Genomic DNA, 21,186 nt, shown 5'->3' on the forward strand with positions numbered 1-21,186 from the left:
ATCCCTTTTACTGGAAGATAACAAGAGTTCAGGGAATACAACAGAAAGCAAGGAAGAGGGCATGCTGTGACTTACACACACTAAGTGCAGACCAACAGGACCTTTAAACACAGTAGTGTGGTGAGTACTCATGGGGATATGAGGCAGCAGCATTCAGATTAAAAGCAGACCTTTTGGCCAAAATTGGGGAGTAAAAATGCTGAAGTTATAAGTTCTCCAAATACAGGAAATCTCCCTCCAGGTGCAATGTGCCCAGCTCTATGCACAAGTTCTCCTACCTTTATCTGCTTGACCACATACTCTTCTTTCAGAGGGTCCCTGCCTTGCTCTATGATTACAGTGCTGCCTTCTGCTCTGACCATTCCACATGCAGCCTCAGGCCTTGCTTATTTTATTTCCTACCCTCCACTGGATACAAGTGTGACAGTGGTGAGAGCTTCTGAGCTTCCCTCTCCATGGCACCCAGCTTCCTCCCACATTAAATAACATATTTTTGCAGCAGTGATGGCACTAGGCATGTTATCCTGCTGCAGCAGGAGAACTGACAGGCTTGGGCTGAAGCTATTTAAGTGTCCAGCAAATATCAAGTGCTGGATTGCTGTCAAGAGTTCTTAGCATTACACAGCATCTTCCATGTTCAATGTGTAATTTGCATTAACTTCAAATGCAGCTCTAAGAACAGCAGAGCAACCCTAAATGAAAATGATGGTAAACACACTGTTTTAGCATTTCATGTTGGATATTAAGAAATGGGGGAAAGTTTAACATCAAAATAAGAAAAGCCCACCCACCCATTACCCAAAGCCAGGCTGCTGCAGGAGAGCTCAGCCATCTGCTGAGCTGTTTCCCAGTGCCCCTTGTGGAGTGAAAAACAATCATGTTGGCCATCATCTGCCAACAGTTTAGTTCACCCAATGTGCTAACCTTGGAGCAATTCCTAGCAAACTCTTAGTAGGCTGCAGTGCTTAGAGGTCACATCACTTTAGACTTGGCAGACTGCAGAGGCACCTTTAGGCTGGTGTTCAGCTTTATTAACTGTCTAAACAGCCAAGCAGACCTGTTGGGGCACACAGTGTCTCTTCACATCATTAGGCATTGTTCAAGTTTCTTCCAGCTACTAGGACTGGCCGCAGCTGCTAGGACTGGTTGCTTCTTTTATTTTCACCTAAGCAGGGGCTTGATGCTGGCTTGTTCTCCTTAAAAATGAACTCTGCATCCAACAGTCTAATGGTATTATTGTTTATACAATCCCTTGCCTACTTTTTAATGACAACACTTGGGAGGAAAAAAACACCTTAAATCTCCCTACACTACTCTGACTTTGGTAAGGATCCTTTGGCAACAAGCTCATAAAGAAAAAGAGCAAAAAACCACACAATAAGGTGGTGAGATTGGACATGCAATTTCTGTTCTGTTATTTCCTTTGTGTTTCAGTTTGGAACAGCATTTTCTTTAAACATGAGATTTCTAAATAAAACAACAAAAAGTATCACAGTGAATCCCAGCTGTGCTCCTAAGGTTATGGAATTAATACAGGGACTGATAGCACCAGGACATTGTCACCCACAGGAAGGAGATGGTTGGGCAAGGTGTGACTGTTTTCCAAAGGGCTGTTGGAGCTGGCTTGCTCAAAACAAATAGAGGATCCAGAGATTTGTTATCTCTGAGCTTTTGGAAGATTATTGCTGGTTTTAGATTAACAAAACAACAAAATAATATCCATCATCATCTGCCTTCCTGCCCCTTCCTTACGGTTTGCCCCCTCTTTACTCTTCTGATCCTTTTCCCTCCCCTCAGCACTGAGCCTGGCCAGCTCTCTCCCAGGCTCCCAGTGTGCCAGGCTCAGCTGCCCATTCTAATAGAGCTCAGGTCCTGCCACGTCATAGCAAATGGCTTTTGGCATCTCTAAGTAGGACAAGCTTTATTGAGACAGAAGAGGGAATGAGCTGCTTCCTAAAACTCCTTGAAATGCTAAAATAAGGAATAACTTTTTGTACACTCTACACTGTTGCTTATTTAACTTGCAGTGTGTTTCCAAAGTAGTCTGTTTCTGGATGGACAGTATTTGAAGACTTAAATCAAGGCAGAGTGGATTGTTCTTTGGTGATCCCTGACCTGTCCCTTCAGACATTTGTAACACAAGAATGGCTCCTCTAACACATGGAAACTTCTTCATCTCTTTAACAAAGCAGCAATATAGTTTATTAATCCAATTTACATTTAAAACATTGTAATTTTATTCTTATTGCTGGAGCTGGTTGTCACTGCTCTTTTGTCAGACTCATTGATATTTCTGGGCAGACTGTAACAGCCTGGGTCTCTGCTGAGGGACTTAGCATTATGGATGTGCTATTATTAAAGTCGCAACATCAGCACATGTAGAGGCAGCCATTTATCTCCAGTTTTGATAGGAGGCTCCCAAATTCAAGACTGCTGTGGATAGTCAGGCCCTTAGGGCTGTCTGGATATGAACACCTTGGAATAGTAGGTTTTACTGGATAGCTGGACAGAAATTTCCTGGTTTTCTGCTGTGGGAGGATCAGAACAATCCCAAATAATGCCACAAAAACCTGTGCTTTTAAAACCCTGGAGACTAGGTAAGTCAAGAACTGTTTTCAAACCCTAGGAGACCCAAGGCTGAAAGAGACAAACGTGTCCAAGCTGGTTATCTGGAATGAACACTGAACTATTTCCTTGGCAAAGTTTCACTTGATAGACTGACAAAGCTTCAATCTGCATGCCCAATTTTCAAGACACTTCTTTACAGCTGGGTTTATGGAGGTTGGGCTGATTATTCATGAAGCCTAGGCCTCTCTGCAGATAATTTACAATTCCTGTCTCCTCCATGGCTACCTGAGGAGCCAGGTGCAGTGAATGCTTTTTGCAGGTCAGAATTGTATAAGCAGTGGGAACTCAGAAAGTTGAAGGATTTATGTGGCTGATTGCCTGTCAATAGGCTTAGATGGCGAACTCCAGAGAAGGAAGGATGCTATGGGAAGAAGTACAGATATATTCTTGAGTTCTTTCATCATAAGATCATAGAATGCTCTCTTGCCCCGTCGTAAAAGTGGGGTCAGGGAGGATTCTTTTTGATAGATTTTTGGATGAAAATAAAGTGCAAAATCAGCAAATATTTATTGATAAATAAAAATATGTGTTCCTTCCGAAGAGGGGTAGGGGAGCAGAGAGGGAAAAAGAGAGATGGAGAGAGAAACAGAAGACAAGGACAGATCGAACACAGAGATGGAGAGAGAAACAGAAGACAAGAACAGTTACTGCTGTTCCCCGGGAGCTCCGTCACTGTAAGCTCGGCGGATGGAACCATGTGTGCCTCAAGCTGCGAGGAGTGTACGTGGCTCCCGTGGCGGCTCGGTGCGATTTCCAAACAGCAGCAGGCTGCATGTCTCTTCCATCGGCGAGGAATAGGTTGACGTGGCTGCGGGTGAACTCGTGGAGCAGCTGCGGGTTGTCGGGGTGTAGGCAGGGTGCAGGCAGTGTCTGCTCCATCGGGAAACATCGGGGCACTAGGCTGCCACGGCATCCAGCTGTCTCGGGGGAGCGGTGAAGCAGGGCGGGCAGACAGGTGCGGCAGCCAGGGAAGAAGCAGGACTGCAGGGAGAGAAAAGGTGCGGGGGGCGGAACGCCCATAAACCTTCAAGAAACCTATGGAAAAATGGCGCACATCGTGTCACAGTTAACCGCTTTTATGTGCTAAGGCTCCTGCCATAGCCCGATTTCCTGGGCATTTTTTCCTAGGCATCTGGGGATCTGCCCCACCGGCAAGGCGGTGTCGCATGCAAGCTTTCTCTGTCCCAGTTGGCTGTCAGGCGAAGTCTCCCCGGGACACGGCTCACAGAGCAGGTACAACCCCTATAGTATTTTTGCACCTCAAGCATAACGTATGTTGAGGCATAAATAAAAGTCAAATTGGTCCCTCTCAGATGCACAAGCTATGCTTAAGGCTTGTGCTATACAGATAAATATACTGCAGGGCAGAGACTGTGTGCCTCTTAACTGCTTATAGAGTCCCACGCTCATCAGTATGGTCAGAAGACTTCACTTTGCAATTGAGCGCTCTATTAAGACATGACTGTGTTTAAATTGAAAGGGAAGATGTATGTTAATGCCTCTACAAACAATTGCATGGGTGAAGGAATGGATGTTAAGGTCTTTGAAAAGGGTCTTAATGTCTTTACTAACTTTGGGCACTTTTACTAACTTGTTATAGAGCCCAGAGAGCTTGGCTCCTGAAACAGACAAGTGAGTCTGCACAAGCCTGAGTTTCTAACTTTGGGGTAAAATGGCAGGTTCAGTGGGGAATATGTGGTAGGCAGTTTGGGAAGGCTGTGCCTTCCTAGTACCTCAGCCAATGCGGAAAGGAAGAGGGCACCATGCGGCTGGGAGTTGAGGATAAAAGGAGGCTGTGACTTCCAAAACCTCAAGAGAGAAAGCCTCAGAGGTGTGTGCCCGAGTGGACTCCCTCCCTTTATTCAAATTAAGTTGCAAGATTCCTCTGTCTCCAGTGTAGACACTGGCTTTTCATGAAGTGATTTTCCATACAAAGTGACACTCCTAAGCAGATGGCATGCAGTTTCTAGTACCAACAATATGCATCTTTTCTCTATAGCCTCTTGCTGCCTGCATCAAATAATAAATACTGCTGGATGGCTGCTGAGGGTGTCAGACTTTTCTGTATTTCTCTTCTCTCTTTCCTCAGACATAGTGGAGGAGTATAAGAGATGGATCCCACATTGCAACAAAAACCCGAGCTACTCTTGAGATTCTTCTTTCCTTGATGTTTTTTTCCCCAACAAAAAGTGCCTGCATCTTGCTATATCCCAGTCATTTGCCTGCCTGTGACAAAACCTTTAAACTGAGTATTGGAAATACACAGAACCATTCACATTAAGTAATTGAGTTGTCTTAGGTTGCAAATGCAAGATGTGGCTGGGGGTGTGTTATTCTATTGCCATCTGTTAGAACCAGGTGGGGCAGTTACCTTCTGTTTATTGTGCCACCTGTTAAAACCAGGTGGGGCAGTTTGCTTTATCTTTTCCATAACCAATCCTCCCCTTGGGAAATATCTTCTGTTAATGGGCCATTGAGTGTCACTGCATGGCTGATAAAATTCCATCATCCATTGTGAGGTGCTCCACCCATGGGGCGGAGCCAAGCATTCCTACCTGGATATAATCTGAGATTTGCAACAACACTGGCAGCCTTTTCCCACTGGATTCCCAGAGGATCAGCCATTTTTTCCACTGGATTCCCAGAGGAAGACCAGGCTCATCTACACCACCACTAGACCTTCCTAGGAAAATGACACCCTTTCAGCAGGCCTAATTTTTCAACAGAACCAGACCTGTCACTGCAGGAGGGCTGTAGCCACTATTTAATGGGACTGCTACCAACACCCTGACCCACAGGGTGTCAGGTCATATTCTGACTCTGTCAATGTTGTTTTGTACTACTGTATTTTTTTCCTGATAAAGATCTGTCATTCCTACTCTTATATCTTTGTGTGATAGCCCCTTAATTTTCAAAATTATAATAATTTGGAGGCAAGGGGTTTATGTTTTCCATTTCAAGAGAGGCTCCTGCCTTCCTTAGCAGACACCTATCTTTTCAAACCAGGACAGGAGTAAACTGTGAGAAAACTTTTTAGTGCAAAGCAGAGTTTGAACTTTTAGTCCATAAATTCTCATGGCTGATCAGTGGAGAAAGTCCTGTGTAACGCATAAGGTTTGCTTTGTGTGTGCATTTCTTACTGTCCTCTACTGTAACATTTGGAATTGCCTGCCATGCCTGAGATTGAAGAAGTTTATCATATTTCCCAGCCCTTTGCATTTACATGCTACCTAGAAGCTATTCTGTTTTCCAAACCAAATTCCATCCTAATCTAATGGCTAAAGAGGCTCTGCCTCTGCTGGATGATCTCCACAAACCCCAGCATGTTGTAAGTAATGACATCTGAGCTACTCTCTGTTCTCTTGCTTAGTCTGGGAAGCTTGTAGTACTCTTTTCACAGGCCACAAAACTTTAGACTAGATGGCAATAAAATAAGAAATAAGGTAGATGGAAGCATAGCAACTCTGGTGGAGACTTCTCTCTCCATTACAGGGAAAGGATGTGTCTTTTTGTCTTCACAGCATCACTTTACTAAGTTCACTGGTGGTTCTACACATCTGAGTTACAGCAAATTGTATCATGTCAAGACTTCTGAGAGAGGTAAAGCAAAAGCCAGTGGGGTAGCACGGGCACCTGAAATTCAAGTAACAACTAGTTTGAATTCAGTTTTCACATCTGCCAAATAATTAGTGGCTGGCTCCACATAGTGGTTTCTCATGTAATTTCTCTGAGTAGGGGTTTGATATTTGGTATTTTCTCTCTCCGAATAACATTGCATTAGTTTTCCAGTGATGTGCCATTTGCAAGCCTGAACAGTCTTGCAGCCTTTGCCTTTGTAAGCCTCTGGACAGTAGTGCAGTGAAAGCTGTCTGGAGTCCTTCAGGTCACTGCCAGTCCTGCTTGTGGTTGGAGAGATTAAAGATTAGAAAGATGGTTGTGTTATTGTGCACATCACTGAGTTTAATATCAGGTGTCTGCAAAGACATTGGGTGGCATATCAATGCATGAGTTTGCCCTCTATTACCTTAAGGGTCCCCTGAGATTTCTTATTTTAAAAAAATAGCAGAGAGATAAATGTATGCAAATATTACTGCAACCCAAGTCAGTGTCTGGCACTTAAGAAATAATCATGCACATCCCACAGCCTTGGCTTAGAGCTCATATGGCAGACAAGCTTTTGACACATGGTTATGGAAAAGTACTTGACAGTCAGAACTGTTATTTCATTTCCCTCTCTGGGGCCTTCTACCTGGTAGGAAAAATCACACAAAAGTTTTAAAACCTCCTTTCTACTGAAGCTGTCTTATTTTCCTCAACTTTCATCTATTTAGCAGTGACTGCAGACACATAAATTTGCCTTCATGTCCCTTCAGTCCCACAACCAAGACTGAGGATCCTGAGAGAGAGAGAGAGAGAGAGAGAGAGAGAGTACATCTGTGTGTCTGTGTGTCAGAGAACTTACCTGCTGATGGGATGGAGCCACTGACCTGCACTCCTAGGGTGCTACAATGCCAAAGATACATCTTTCAGAGGCAAACCTACCTACCCCTAATTCAACTCATTTTGAGCTATTTTAAAAGCAGAGGGCTAAAAGGAGATGAATAAGGCATATGCTCATTTTCATTCCCAGCTTCCAGCTTTGTGGATGACCCTTTTTCTGCACAGCACCTGCCTGTTGCTCAGCCAAGGCCTGAGTTTCTTCCAGGGCTTCAGCACAGCTCCAGATACAGTGTGCTAGAGTTTAATCCCAGCATTTCAGAGAAGAATCCCTGAAGAATTCAGAAGAATCCCCTGGAAAAGGAAAAAGGCCAAAGAGACTCTCGGACCTTGCTGTTTGTTTGTTTCTACAACACCCTTGCCAATATTTATTTGCCCATCTGAAAGTGAAGATTAAGTTTCAGCACTGACTGAAGACTTTTAAAGTTAAAAGTCTGCTAGATCTGTCTGCTAGAAAGATCTAATTTCAGAAGCTGTGATAAATGAAAAGTTTTCCTGTAAAACCTTCTTTAGCATGAGCGTGCTGCACAGAGCTGTGTGATTTTTTTATCACCTCATTCATCTGTGACCCCCCTGTGCTACTCAGAGATTTTGATTTCAATTGTGTAAGCATCTTTGTCAGCCTGAGAGGAAGCCAAGCTGATCCACACAAATAATGCTGGACTTACCTACTGTAAAAAGCATGACTAAATTTAAATTAGAAACTTTAACACTTGTTAACAGCAAGACGAGTTCCTGTCTGTTTGCAGTTTTGCAATCTGGTCTCTCTGAGGGATGTGCAGAGTTAATTGTAGCTTTCCATTAAAACATGATTCAGTAACTGGTACCAATTATCATTTCTGGGAACGGTTTGTACTTCTGGGACTAGCCAATGAGAATGGAGAGATAGGCTGATGCTCCTTTGAAGGTGCCAGCACATGTGATTGGCTTACAGCCCCAACAAACTCTCTCCTTGCACTGAATGTCCTGCTATTTCTCAGAAGATGTGACACAATGCAGAGACCATGAGACTGTAGGTGGAGGGAGTTTTTCTCATCCTTGGCCTGTCACTGCGTGGACCAGTTGTAAAAATAAACAAGGCAATGCACAGGTGTTTGAGAGGACAGTGGAGGAAAGGAGAGAGGAGAGAGAAATAAGATTCCTCCTTCCTGAGGATGTATGTGTAATGTATAAAGGCAAACTCAGTCAAGATGTGATGAGGGGACAAAATCTTGTCTGACTAGATTGTGTTAACACTTTCACCAAACAGTGCTTGCCCTCTGGAGACCCAGCTGACAAGTTTGCAGTGGCACAGCAAGGCCATGGTGTAGAAACAATTGCTGTGTATGTGCATGGCCATGGAGTAGAGTGGGATGTAAGGAATCACATCTGTCTACAGATACTGCAGCAAGGAACAGAATGGCCACCTGATGTCACACAGGATGAATAACTGGCATGGTTAATCTGTAAATGTGTACAAGCATCTGAATACTACTCTTCTAAGCTCTTATCTCTACCACAGAGATTTTTAATAATCTGTTCCAGTTGAGAAGCAGATGGAGACACTTAGTAGTTGCATCTTCTATTGATCTAAGTAATGTGACACAAGTGTGGGCATGAAACATCCCAAACATCTATTTCTACAGAAAATCAAATTTTTATAACCCTATCCTTTTAAGGACAGCTAATGATAGATAAAAGTTGTATACTCAGTTGTGCCACTACTTAAAGTTTCACAGCACCCAAGTGTGCAGACTTAAACTCCTTATATTTCCCTCCCTTTTTGCTGATCTTCAAAAGGACTAGTCTTTACAGAAGGTAGTCTGGCTTGCTAACAAAAGAGAAGGAAGGACAAGGTTCAGCATAGTGCAAAAATTCACTCTTAATCACATCCTTTCAATTCACTGATGTACAGGCTATTCAGACCTCAACAGAAAGAAAGTAATTTATTCCAGATATTTGTAGAGTCATGGCTAGCATTTAAAATGAAGCTGCAAGAAGAAACTAAGAACCTGTAAGTTTCCTTTTAATCTTTGGTCTACAAACCCGGCTGAAATAAACAAGAAAGTCTGATGTATACACAGGCATTGCCATATGGGGGTTCTCATAGCAGCTATGAATCCTCACAGTGCATGGCTGCAGCTGTGTTCACAGAACCCATGTGAAGAGCTGGGTTTGTTTGTTCTAGTCACTGGCACACCAGTCATGTAGAATTGTCACAGCTTAAACTCTCTGTGCTGCTGTGGAAAACAGGCCTCAACAGCACACAATTTGTTTGGCATCATACAGAAGTGAGAACTGCTTTTGCCCTCCCATTGTTCCCACCTTGAGGTGGCCAAAAGGTCTTTGGGCAAATGACCTCACACCAATCCATCTGGGGTAGAATTTTCCCTGCCAGGTTTTTCCTTCAATATTCCCACCTTGTTTTGACATTGTCAGGGCTGTCCTGACACTGTGCAATCTCACAGTTAATGTTAGGTCAGCTATGCCCTGCAACAGTAGAAAATTAAAGCCACTGCTGTGAAGCAGCTGTGCATGCTACCTGCTGAGAGCATTCCTACTTTGTTCCTAATAGTGATGCTTCCAGATGCTGCTGCCAGCGTAGCACTAAATGTTTTATATGTACACATCTAGTGCTGACAGAAGGGCTGCATTCTGAGCAGTTTGCACAAAGCTTGCAAAGAAAAGACATTAAAATAAGCCTTCTGCTTAGAGTACCTCTATCTTGTTAGCAAGGACATCCACACATCCATGTGCACAGAGACAGTGCTCAAAATAACTCAAAATTTGGGTCAACTCTAATTAAAAATGTAGATGGCAAATCCTTTCTTCCTCTGAAATGCCAGGTTGGTGGTATCACTGGACCTGAGGGCAGACAAAATGTTCCTTTGATGAAGGATATATTCTAGGCTGTGTGACAGACCCCCTGGAGAGCCAGCTACAAGGCATTTCAGGCAATGCTTTCCATAACATTTTGCCCTGATTCAGGTCTACTTAACTGCCATTGATGTCTACTTGTACAGAAGTAAATCACTTCTAGTATTTCTGTTAAGCCTGAGCTTAACCCTTCTTCAAGCCTAAACAATGTCTTGAGCTTGACATGCTTCTCACTGAAAAACAATTATTCTCTCTCTCCATACCTCACGTGTTCTGTAGATGTGAAGATGTGAGATCCCATTCACATACCTACTTTGAAGATAAATTAGTATCTGTAAAGCATTGAGCTCCTCAGCCATGTAATTTGAAGTATTGCTAGAATACTAGAAGCTCACAGCTTTTTCTGCAGATCTACCAAAAGAGCACAGAAAGATGGTGTAGGCAGATGCCCACTGAGGGAGATCCGAACCCCTGTAAGCTTTCACATGCTGCCAGTTTTACCTTGGTCTGCTCCAACCCATTAGTTGCCTGCTACCATGAGCTCACCCAAATGCTGTACTAATACCCTCCTGTTCTGAGAACTTTGGGCCAGCATTAGTAATTCTGCTGGGCCAGTGCATCAGGGACAGCCAGCAGTATAACTCATCAAATGATCTGAGTCATTCTCCATGTGTATCCTAAAAGGATTATGACCATTGCTTGTAATTGCTTGTAATAAACAGGCGCCCATCTTTTCCAAAAGATTGACTTCCGTTGCTCAGGGGTGAGGTAATCTGCACAGGTTTATATCATGTCCCTTACTTATGCCCAGCTTAATTTTAAGGTGGATCTCCTTCCTCTAAAAAGCTCATAAAATGCCTAGCTCTTGTCTTTATTTCTGAAGACAGATGCATGGCTACAGGAAAAGGCTATTTAATGTACAAAATGCAAGGCAACTGTCTTGATAGCCCCTGGAGCAGGAAGAGGGCTCTGATGGCATGAAAGGAGCTGTTCTGGGAGGTGGCGGTAAGAGTTCTGTTAGAAAGGCCACTGCACAAATATGGGATATTGCAAACCTTCACTGAGAGGAATGGCAGATTTGTCTTTACAAACAAGTTGTGGGTCTGCTGGTAGATAAAACTAGCACCGGGAGATAAAAGAAACAATGGGAAGGATTCCACTGATTGATGAATGGAAAAAGATATTTGCTTTTACAAATGAACTTTAGGCTTGCTCATAAATGAAACTCATCTTTCATTGAAAGATGAAAGAAACAACGGGGAAGAAAAGCCCATAAATTCCATAAGAATTAAAAATTAAAAGGGAAGGTTGTACATTAGAGGAAATCTTTGGTATCAGGCATATCAGGAAGTCTGTACCTCTCAAGTACCTCAGCCAATGGGGAAAGAGAGAAGGGAAATGGGGACGGGAAATTAGGATAAAAAGGGAGGCTGCGGTCTCCAAAAATTTGAGAGACCCCAGGGCAATGCCTCATGGCTTCTCCCTTTATTTGAACAAAGTGAAAGGATTCCTCTGTCTCCTTTTTGGACATAAACCTCTGGTGCTTGTGAATTAATTTTCCTAACACTGACCATGAGGGGTAAGTCTATGCACACCCTAATGGCCAGCTTGCTCTGGCCATTCTTTCCTCTGAGCATGCTCTGATACAGGTAAGGAAAACATTCTTTGATGCACCTGTCTTCGGCAGATCCTTCTGCTAACAGAAACAAGGAAGGTTGGTGTCACTTCTGGAGCTCCTGATCTCCTTATTAGGGTGCAGAAAGTCAGCTACCACACATTCACACACTCACTGCCAGTGTCCCACAGGGTGGAGGCTGGAGCACAATCCTGGGTGTGCTTTTGCAATCCCACGTGGCATTCACATGGTTTGCTGCTGGGGAAAGGCAGGAGTGAACAGCAGTTTGTGCTGGCTATAGGCACAGAGGGCCTGCAGAGGTACTGCACAGATGTTCTGTGCTGCTGGAGGCAGTAACTAAAGGCTGCAGATCTGCATGCCCAAGGACCTTATTAAATTATACTAGAACCTACATACCCCTCAGTAATCAAGGCTCTGCTGGCAGTTTTAATTACAAACTCTCTTTATCATAGCTTAGTAACTAAGCTGTAGGCTTTCGGTCTTGGAGCATTTTGTTTTTAAAGCATGTGCTATTCCTGTGGGGTTTGTTTTCGAAGAACAGAGATTGCAAATAATAGAAGAAACAATTAAAAAATATACACTCAGGAGGTCACTAGGCTCATAAAATGAAAATCTGACCTGCTTATTTTTAATATTTTTTTCACCAAGCAGTTACTGTGCATTTCAGTGTTGTTACCTGCTTCCCTAATATCACAGTGGTGCAACAGTAAAGTCAGGCAACAGAAAAAAACCCCAAAGAGCTAGTGCATAAGCTGTCACATGTTGCCATTCCTATTAAGTCTTTTGAAAAGTGTCCACACATTTATCAGGCAGACAGACTTTCAGATATCAAATTAAGGTGACCTGCCTTGCCCCCTGGCCTCCCTCTTGCTTCCTGGCTGCTTTGTGCTTTCACTCACACGAGCCCTGACAGGCAGAGGACAGAAGTTGCACGCCAGCACATGCAAGTTGTTGCGACCATTTCAGCAACCTGTTTTCCTAAAGTCTTTTGGGGTCACTGCTTTTCCATCCTAGGAGATTAGGCATGGAAGGTCACATGCAGCCACTCATACACACACATACAAATGTACTTCTCTGCAGTAAGGATCAGGACTAAAGTATTTAAGGGCTCAGCCTAATAAGCTTTGGAGATTCCCTAAGTTATGGTGTGTCTAAGAGGGTGCTTATTTTTCAACTCCTAGCAATTACACGAGGAGGGTTTTATTCAAACTAGTGGTTTTGGTTTGTGCTAAGTCTCAGTATTTGCCTGAAATATTGAATAGGAATAAAATTACCTAAGTGTTTTGCAATTGGAGTCAGTAAAAGCAGTGGCATCTAATTAGTTCCTGTCACCAGAGGGCATTGGAGGACAAGCTGATTTTTAAAAAGCATGAGCCCTGTCCCTTCAGTTGAACCAGTAAATATTAATGATGCCAGTGAACCAGAGACCTCCCTCTGGATGGTACAAAAGGAGCAACTCTGATAGAAGCATGCAGGCAATGGGGCTCTGGACTGGCCGCATGCGGAGCTGCAGGCTGAGGAGCATCTCCTCACTTTTCCCCCTGCAGCTATGCATCTGGGGACAAGCTTGAGCACAAAACAGGAACAGTGACTAAATGGTGCTTCAGAGATGGCCATGCAGCAGTGTCAACACTTGGCAATCAGCCTTTTGGGCCCCAAGTGGGTTATTTGGAAGACAGTGTGCAAGAGAGGCAAACAAAGTGGTGACCTTCTTCCTAGAAACAAGGAGCTGGGGAGCAGATTTGAACTATCACTCCATAGCTCCCCAGCCCAGGCCAGCAGTATTGTAACACACCTACAGCATACATGGAGCCTCAATGAGTCTCTCCTAGGCTCTACCAGGTTCCTTTTAGCTCCTTGTCTGATTCATTCAATTCATTTCTATGCTAAGCATAGGCTCAGAGCTTTACAGCAGGAGAGGATTTGCTCACTTGACTCAAGAGTAGCTCTTCAGATTAGCAAGGAAATAAAACCCGAGCCTGGAACGAGCAATGGGAAGTACTTACTTTGGTGCCAAAATAGATATTTCAGTTACCAGAAAGAGATCCTGTCCATTAACATCAAACAAGGAGCCTGTCTGTGCATAATAAACACTTTTAAATGAGAGGGAGCAGGCCAAGTGGCCCTCTTCTCTTATCATGGTATAATAATGATGCTAATTTATAAACTACAACTGTGGCAAATTTATGCCCTGAGGGTATGAGATTGTTGGTTTCAGTTAGAGAGTGGTACTGCAGTGTAGGCATCAAAGGCCTTTCAGCCAAAGGCAGGGCTTCTTGTGCTTTTCAAGCAGGGTCAGCTCAACACCCTAATGATAATATCCCAGGTTGTATCAGGTAATGGTTTAATTTGGATTATAGTTGACTACCTTGTTTTTCCTTTAGACGTATATTTTTTTAATTCCAGTTTTTGCCTCACTTCATTCTTGAAATGTGCAACCACAGGCGAGAAAAAGAGGGAAAGCAATGGGGTGTATCAATTTATTTGCTGTCTTAAATTCAATGCCTTGTCAACTATACAAAATACAATAATCAATGTATGGATTTTTCCAGTACTTCATGTATTCAACAGCATGTCTGCAGTCCAAAAATGCTAACTTGTTCATTCTGTTTAAAAGGCAGGTGGTCTCAAAAGAATGAGTATTAAACATTGTCACATTGACATTGTTTTGGATCATGAGAAAGAAAAGGAACTGAATTAAACCTTTACAGAGAAATTGTCCACAAAGTTTAAAAGAAAGTGGAGCTGACATAATTCATGACTTGTGTTGATACCATGACATTTTGGTTGTCTTTTATACAATTATCTTTTATACAATTATCCCATTATCTTTTAATACAAATTACCTTATTCAAAGTTAATAGTCTGGAAAGACACAATTTTTCATAAATACAACATCCTTGATATTTTTATATAATTAATAGAACAAAGTCAAAAATACAAAAAGCATAGATTCAACAAAGAAATATGTTTATTTTAATACCTGTTTTTTTAGCACTGATGTTAATACTTTCATTAGTGTGCTTTTAGCAGTAAAGCAATTTCAGGAAAGCCCAATTTTTAATTTATTTTTAAACTAAACTTTTGCATTTTAAAGTCCATTAAAATATTTTCCTCTATGTATAATTATTGGTTTAATTTCAAAATAGACAAATGTTTGTCATATAAACCTGTTTTGCCCATTAAAGAATTGGGCCCTCCCTGCTCTCCTTCAGGGAAATGTGGGATTTTAAGTGACAGGTAAAATCTGAACTGAAATCTTCAAATAATGCTAAGCTAGCTGTCCTGGTTTTAATGGACAGCTGTCTGCCAAGGAAAGCATGAACCTTCCTGTAATGGAAAAGATGACCCTTTCCATCCAAACCATTATAACCTTGAAATTACAGGGCTTTCAGGCAAAGATATGGAGAAAAGAATGAAAGTTCTTTACTAGAATATATATATATAGTATGTATATGAAGACAACCAGAATATATATGCATATATAGGAAGACAAACAACAACAACAACAGCAGCAACAACAAACACCCAGGACCCCGTAACATCCTTTTCCCTCCTGCCGCGCGCTTTCCCCTTGGCGCAGTCGGGCCCACAGCCAGCAGGGGGCGCTGCTGGCTCCCGGTGGGCAGAGGGGCTGCAGGACCCCCCGCGCCTGCAGGGGGCGCTCCAGAGTGAGCCCTGCGCCTCCCCGGGGGTTATGGGGGCCTTGGGAAGAGAGGGAAGGTAGCGGATTCCCTTTCCCTGTGCTCTCACCTGCACAGTGTGGTACCCTGGCCATGGCCACCCTGGCGAGGTTCCAGTCCACCAGCAGCTAGGAGGTGGTCTCTCCTGAAAGAGAGAGAGAGAGGAGGTGTGGGCCCAGTCTTTTCCCCTGGAAGCACCCACACAGATGGTGGGGATCTCTCCAGGTGAGGGTGGGTGTTGCAGAGGGAGTCCCAGTCCACGACAGCTCACTGTAAGCAGTGGCCTTGCCAATACATGCTATGGGGGAACTTCACAGCAGCGCTGAACCCCTGGGCAGGAGAAGTCTAGCACCAAACATCACAACCATTGCCTCTCCAAGCCAGGCAAAGACTGGACCACCTCCAGCTAAGAAACTGCCAAAACCACACTCCTTCCCGGCCCCCTCCCCCAAGATAATCTGAAGGGTATGCCAAGGCATTGTCTCTTAATCGACATCCATTTGCCGTTTCCATGACAACAAATGGGAAGAAAATTCCTTGAAGAAACCTAACCGCCAACACCAGCAAATGCCAAAAAAATTAAATTTTAATTAAGAAGTAACATCACAACAATGACCATAAGAAATTTAAAGTGGACTCATTTCCAAAATGATCTAAAATGCTTTTGTTTCCTTTTGAACATTCCTAAGTCATGAATAATGCTGAAAATGTACAACTTGAAGTACATTCTGATATTCTCGGTCCATGGTTACACTGTGCTTATTTCAGGTTATGAGTGTTTTATAACACTGCTTATTCAGTCATGCCCATGGATTGTAATGCACCCATAGCTCTATCCACCAGGGCAGCTAAGCACAATTTATATGTTGATGCACTCGAAAGTTAAGATAGTTAATAGGAAATGCTACTTCCCTACCTGCATCTCCAGATTTTGTCAGGTAGGCATTCCCCCACCAATTTTTTTATTTATTGCTCTATTTATTTTCTCCAGTCATTTTTCTTTTAGATTACCTGAGCAAGGCTTCCTAAAGGAACAGTAACTATCAGAGAAAATCGACCAAAAGGCGAGCCTTGGCTCTTCTCTAGGGGAACAATGGGTTACAAATCTTTATGGGGTTTGTCACATATTTGGAGAGCAGCATGTAAATTTGCCATTGACAGACTTTCGATTCTTTCTTGCTTGGTCCTTTCTATAAGACACATTGACAAATAAAGTGTTGTCATGTCTGAAGTGCCACGGGCAAGGACTCCATGTGGAAGCACCAATAAGCTGAGGAGAGCAAAGACAGGAGCACTTTACACATCTTACTGATTGCACAAAGAGGAACCAGGCCACTGAGATCCAGGACTGTGAAATATGTAAGACTGGGTAGGCAGAGGCAGAAATAGGACATTCTATTTCATATTGATACAACACATAATAATAATAACAACGCAGTTTTCCACATGCATCCTCTTACTCCTCAGGAAAATAACTAATAGATTTTGCAAGATGAAGGGGTTTTTTTCTGTCAGAGGAGAGAGTGGAATGGAAGGAAATGTGATTGCTGTGTACAGCAGGGAGAAGTGTTACACCCTCATCTTAGAGGCCCCTCAGATCCCAGTTGAAGATACTTATAACTCTGTCTCTGAAGAAGATGAAAGTAGTTCTAATGCTGAGAAATGGAATAAAAAGCGTTACCTAAAAATAAATATCTCAAGTCAATGCTACCTATTTCTACATTCCCTGTTTCAGAGCTGGCTAAATTAACTGTATCAAGAAACATTTGGCTTGTTCAAAGAGTAATAAGGCCTTTCTGCAACTGGAATGGCTTTTACCCTAAAATCTGATAATGTATCAGCAGTTTTCTATACTCTGCAATATCATCTCTCTCTGAGTTGAGAAAAGCAAGTCAGTCAGCACAATATGTTAGCTGATTCAGACAGGGACCGAGGTGAGGACAGGGAAAATGCACTCCCTTGTTACAGGTTTAATTCTTGGGAGCATCCACACGAGACTTATCAGGTTATGTGTTAAACTGATACTGCTCTAATTCTGTTTCCACCAGAAAACACAGAGGGATTTTCAAGATGAATAAGACTGGAAACTACCCCTGGCCAAGCTATGCTCATTCAAGGATTTCAAAGCACTCTTCAAATCTCTTTTCAGAGTTTCACAAAACTCCTGATTTGCAAGCTATGGAACTCAACCAGCATCCAGCATGTCCACAGCCACTGCTGAGTAGGTGGAACTGGGAAGCTCTCTCAGATCTCTGTTTGGCTCTGGAGCAGTCTGTGCTTAGAAAGGGCACAGGGTAAAAGAAACAAAAACCCATAAAGAATATACTTTTCTCCTGGTCAGTGTAGATTCAGGAAAGAAATGGCTGACAGGGGGTCATTACTGCAGATCACTTTTATTCTGGTTTGATTTCAGAAAACTCCCTCCTAAACAACCAACCTGCCTAGGCTAAGTGTGCCTGATTTGGAGCTTGTTTTCTTTCTCTGAGGAACAGCAGGAGGTCCACAGTCTCCTCTTCCTTCTCTACTGGTGCAATCTCACAGAAATGCAAGATGCCCTTCCTTGCAGGTAGTGCCTCAGAACTGAGCCTTCATTTCTATAAAGGACTTCATTTCAAGGCCTTTCAAAGGTCTTAATTCCAAAAAGACATTTCAAAAAGGCTGTCTTCAATAAGGCTGGTTGTGGGAAGACTAGATCATTAAATGGATTCAGGATCACCACCTAACTGCTTCTAGGCTGAGATTTGCAGTTGTCTCTACTCAGTATGAAGATAAGTGGGTGGATGTCGTACAGGCAATATGCTGCTGAGCTGTGGTCAGAAAGCATCTCTGCATCCAATTCCAACTGTTTATAAATATACAAACAATAACTAAATATACTGTCTAAGTAGTATAGTAATAAAGTGACTCTGTGTGACAGTCACTTGCTGAACAAAACCACAAATCTCGCTTGCCAGCCAGGCATCCTCAGCTCCCAAAGCAGTAATTTTGTAGAACAAAGGAGAGGCTTCTCCTCAGGAAATTCTGAGAGTTCCGGTGGCAGAAGGCCACGCCAGTAGTTCTGGCATGCCCCAGCAGAGGGCAATGGCAGATGGACATCTGAGTCTGGCACTGCAAAGCACCCCTACAATAGAAAACTAAGTTTTGCCTTGTCTACCAGATACTGCCACAAGCTTGGGGGTCACTTGGCGCTAACAAAGGGAATAAATCCTATCTAGAGCTGAATCAAGGCCCAGTAGAAAACCTGGCAGTGTGTAATTAGCCAGCAGCATGCATGAAGCTGAGTGATGACAGCTTGCTAAGTAAAGAAAGGCCTCAGCAGCATTTTCACTGTAAGATCAGAAAACACAGGGGGTCTGGCTTTCTTGCTGTGCTCGTTTGGAGAAAAGGGATAAGGGAAGCCGTATGTCTTCTTGGGTGCACCCACAAATGCAAACCAGAAAGACTAAGCTGGAAGTGGTGAATGTGGAGAAGGAAATGGCAAACAGGAAACACCCTGGCAGCGCTTTTGTTCTGAAATCTCAGTGTCAGATCTAGTGTCCTCCTGAAGGGGACAGAAGGTGATTCAGAGCAGCGTTTTTTAGGTATATGTGCACCTAAACACAAGAACCACAATTTGAGGTAGTTAAGGCAGACTTGCTTACACTGGATTTTTTTCACTTCTGAATGTCAAACCTTGTATTTCTCAATTTGGGGCTGAAAAATAGAAGCACTCAGAAGCAGGAACCACTTTTAAAAAACCACCAATAAAACTGTATGTCACATACACTGAAATGCAGTGACCATCCATTAATTATGTAGGCATGCTACAGAAGCATAAAATGATATCTGTTTTGACTGAGGAAGGAAGTGAAGAAATGTTTGCAAATCCTTTCACGACAATAACCATAAATAACAAGTAAACAGCGACAGGAACAACTGCTTCAGTAGTATTGCTGTCATTTGTTGTGCCTGCATCAGTAGACACTGAGAGGGAAAATCATGTTGGAGGAGAGAGAAAGAGGTTGCCAAGCAACACGAGACCCCATCCAGGGCACCCCCTCCCCTGCTCAGGAGCAGACAAAGCTTCCTGGTGCAACTGCTGAAAGCTGAGCTGGAATCCATCAGGAGAAAGTGGGCATGTTGTGGGGTGAGGGAGCAGGAAGGGGGAAGAGGACAGAGCTTCCAGCTGGCAAGGTGAGGCTCTGGAGACCAAGGGAAGAAATGGCAGTTGTGCCAAGGGTGGGGTGAAGAAAAGAGCCCAGGACAGACAGGACAGACAGAAGCCAATCCAGGATGAAGTGGTCAACCTGGGAATGTGGCTGCTTCAGAAGCACTTAGATCAAACCCTGCTCCAGTGTGGAAGAGCTGAACCAGAGTGGGGCTTTCCTGGCTGGAGAGAGAGATGGAGGAGCATGGTAGAAGGACTGTGGAGAGTTTTTATTCTTTTTAAAACATGTCCATGTAAATATAGCACTCACAACATCAGCTACTTGGGTTATCTTTCTCAAGGAGATGACATCTAGGCCTTGCATGCTCTGCAACCAGCTTGATAGCAGCATGAGAGTACTGGATGGAACATCATGAACCAATTCTTTCCTGACTTATATACAATATTGATGGAGGAGACACAAGGCTGCAGATCAGGGAAAAATACAAACTTCTGTCTACTCTTCTGTTTAATCCTTCTGAATCTGCTGCGCTGCTGCCATCATGCACAAGCTCATCCCCAGAGCATGGGGATGACAAATGAGATCAGTTGTGGTAACACTGCCACAAAACAGGGACTCTGGACAGCCAGACCTTAAACTGAACTGGATGAAATGGACTATTTGTCCTTCCTCTGAAACCCCACACAAAGTACATATGAAAAGACACCAGACATGGATTACAAATGGTATTTAGGAGGCAGAAAGAGGGAACAATTGAAGGAATAAGCATATTTTCTTCCTCTTTTACTTGTCTTATAGTTCTGATAAATTTAAAGCTGAGTATGATCCAGTGCCACACAGGCCCATGTTCTTTATAATATATTGTTGAAAAGCAAAGTAAATTCATAAACTGCAGAGCCCACTACTGTTACTGCTATAGCTAAACTGATTTTGATATGTGAGCCAGCCTCATACATTTTAGTGCATTGATTTACCCTATAAACATTTCCAGTGATATATATGAGAGTTCAGGTATGTTTTCCCTTCCACCTAGAGGAGCCTCTCTGTTCTTCAGAGCCTGTCTTCTAGGTGTTCAAGAAAAAAAGATGCTGCACTGCCACTTGTGACTGATCTTCAAGAAGTTGCACCCCAGCACAGGCTGAGCATTGCCCTTTGAAAAGCTCTTTTCAGCTCTTCCAGAATCAAAAACTGAACAGCTCTGGCAGTGTAATTCCATTAAAAGTGCTTATTTGATCAGTCTGGTTTCATGCTTAAAATGCTTTTGGTCTACAACCCCAGCCATTTGCTCTCTCATGACAGCAGTTCTGGTTGACAGAAGCTTCTCCTGAGAGAAGAGCCAGCCTCTTTGGCATGGTCACCAAAAGGCAATAAAATACCACCCTTTCCAAACAGGACAGACTTACATCTGGTTAGACACCACCAGTGTCTCTGAATTACATGACATTTCACTGCTCAGAACCTCTGTTCCTACCTCCTTTTATGTCAATCTTTGCTGGATTTTTGCTGACATGTCCATCATGTCCATCACCATCTTGAAATCTGCATCAGAAAAAAATACATCTTCAATGTCATCTGGCCTAAATTGTTTAGCCCTTATGGTTTTAACTTTTCAAATTACCAGCTCTGTTAGAGTTTTCCTTCACATTTATCTATCAGTGAGGTGACAATACTTTGAACACTTCTGTTCCAGCTCCTAAAAACTACAGAGACTGTGTGGTCAGAAAGTCAAGAAGACACC

The sequence above is a fragment of the Serinus canaria genome, chromosome 4, assembly GCF_022539315.1.
Source record: "Serinus canaria isolate serCan28SL12 chromosome 4, serCan2020, whole genome shotgun sequence".
NCBI lineage: Eukaryota > Metazoa > Chordata > Aves > Passeriformes > Fringillidae > Serinus > Serinus canaria.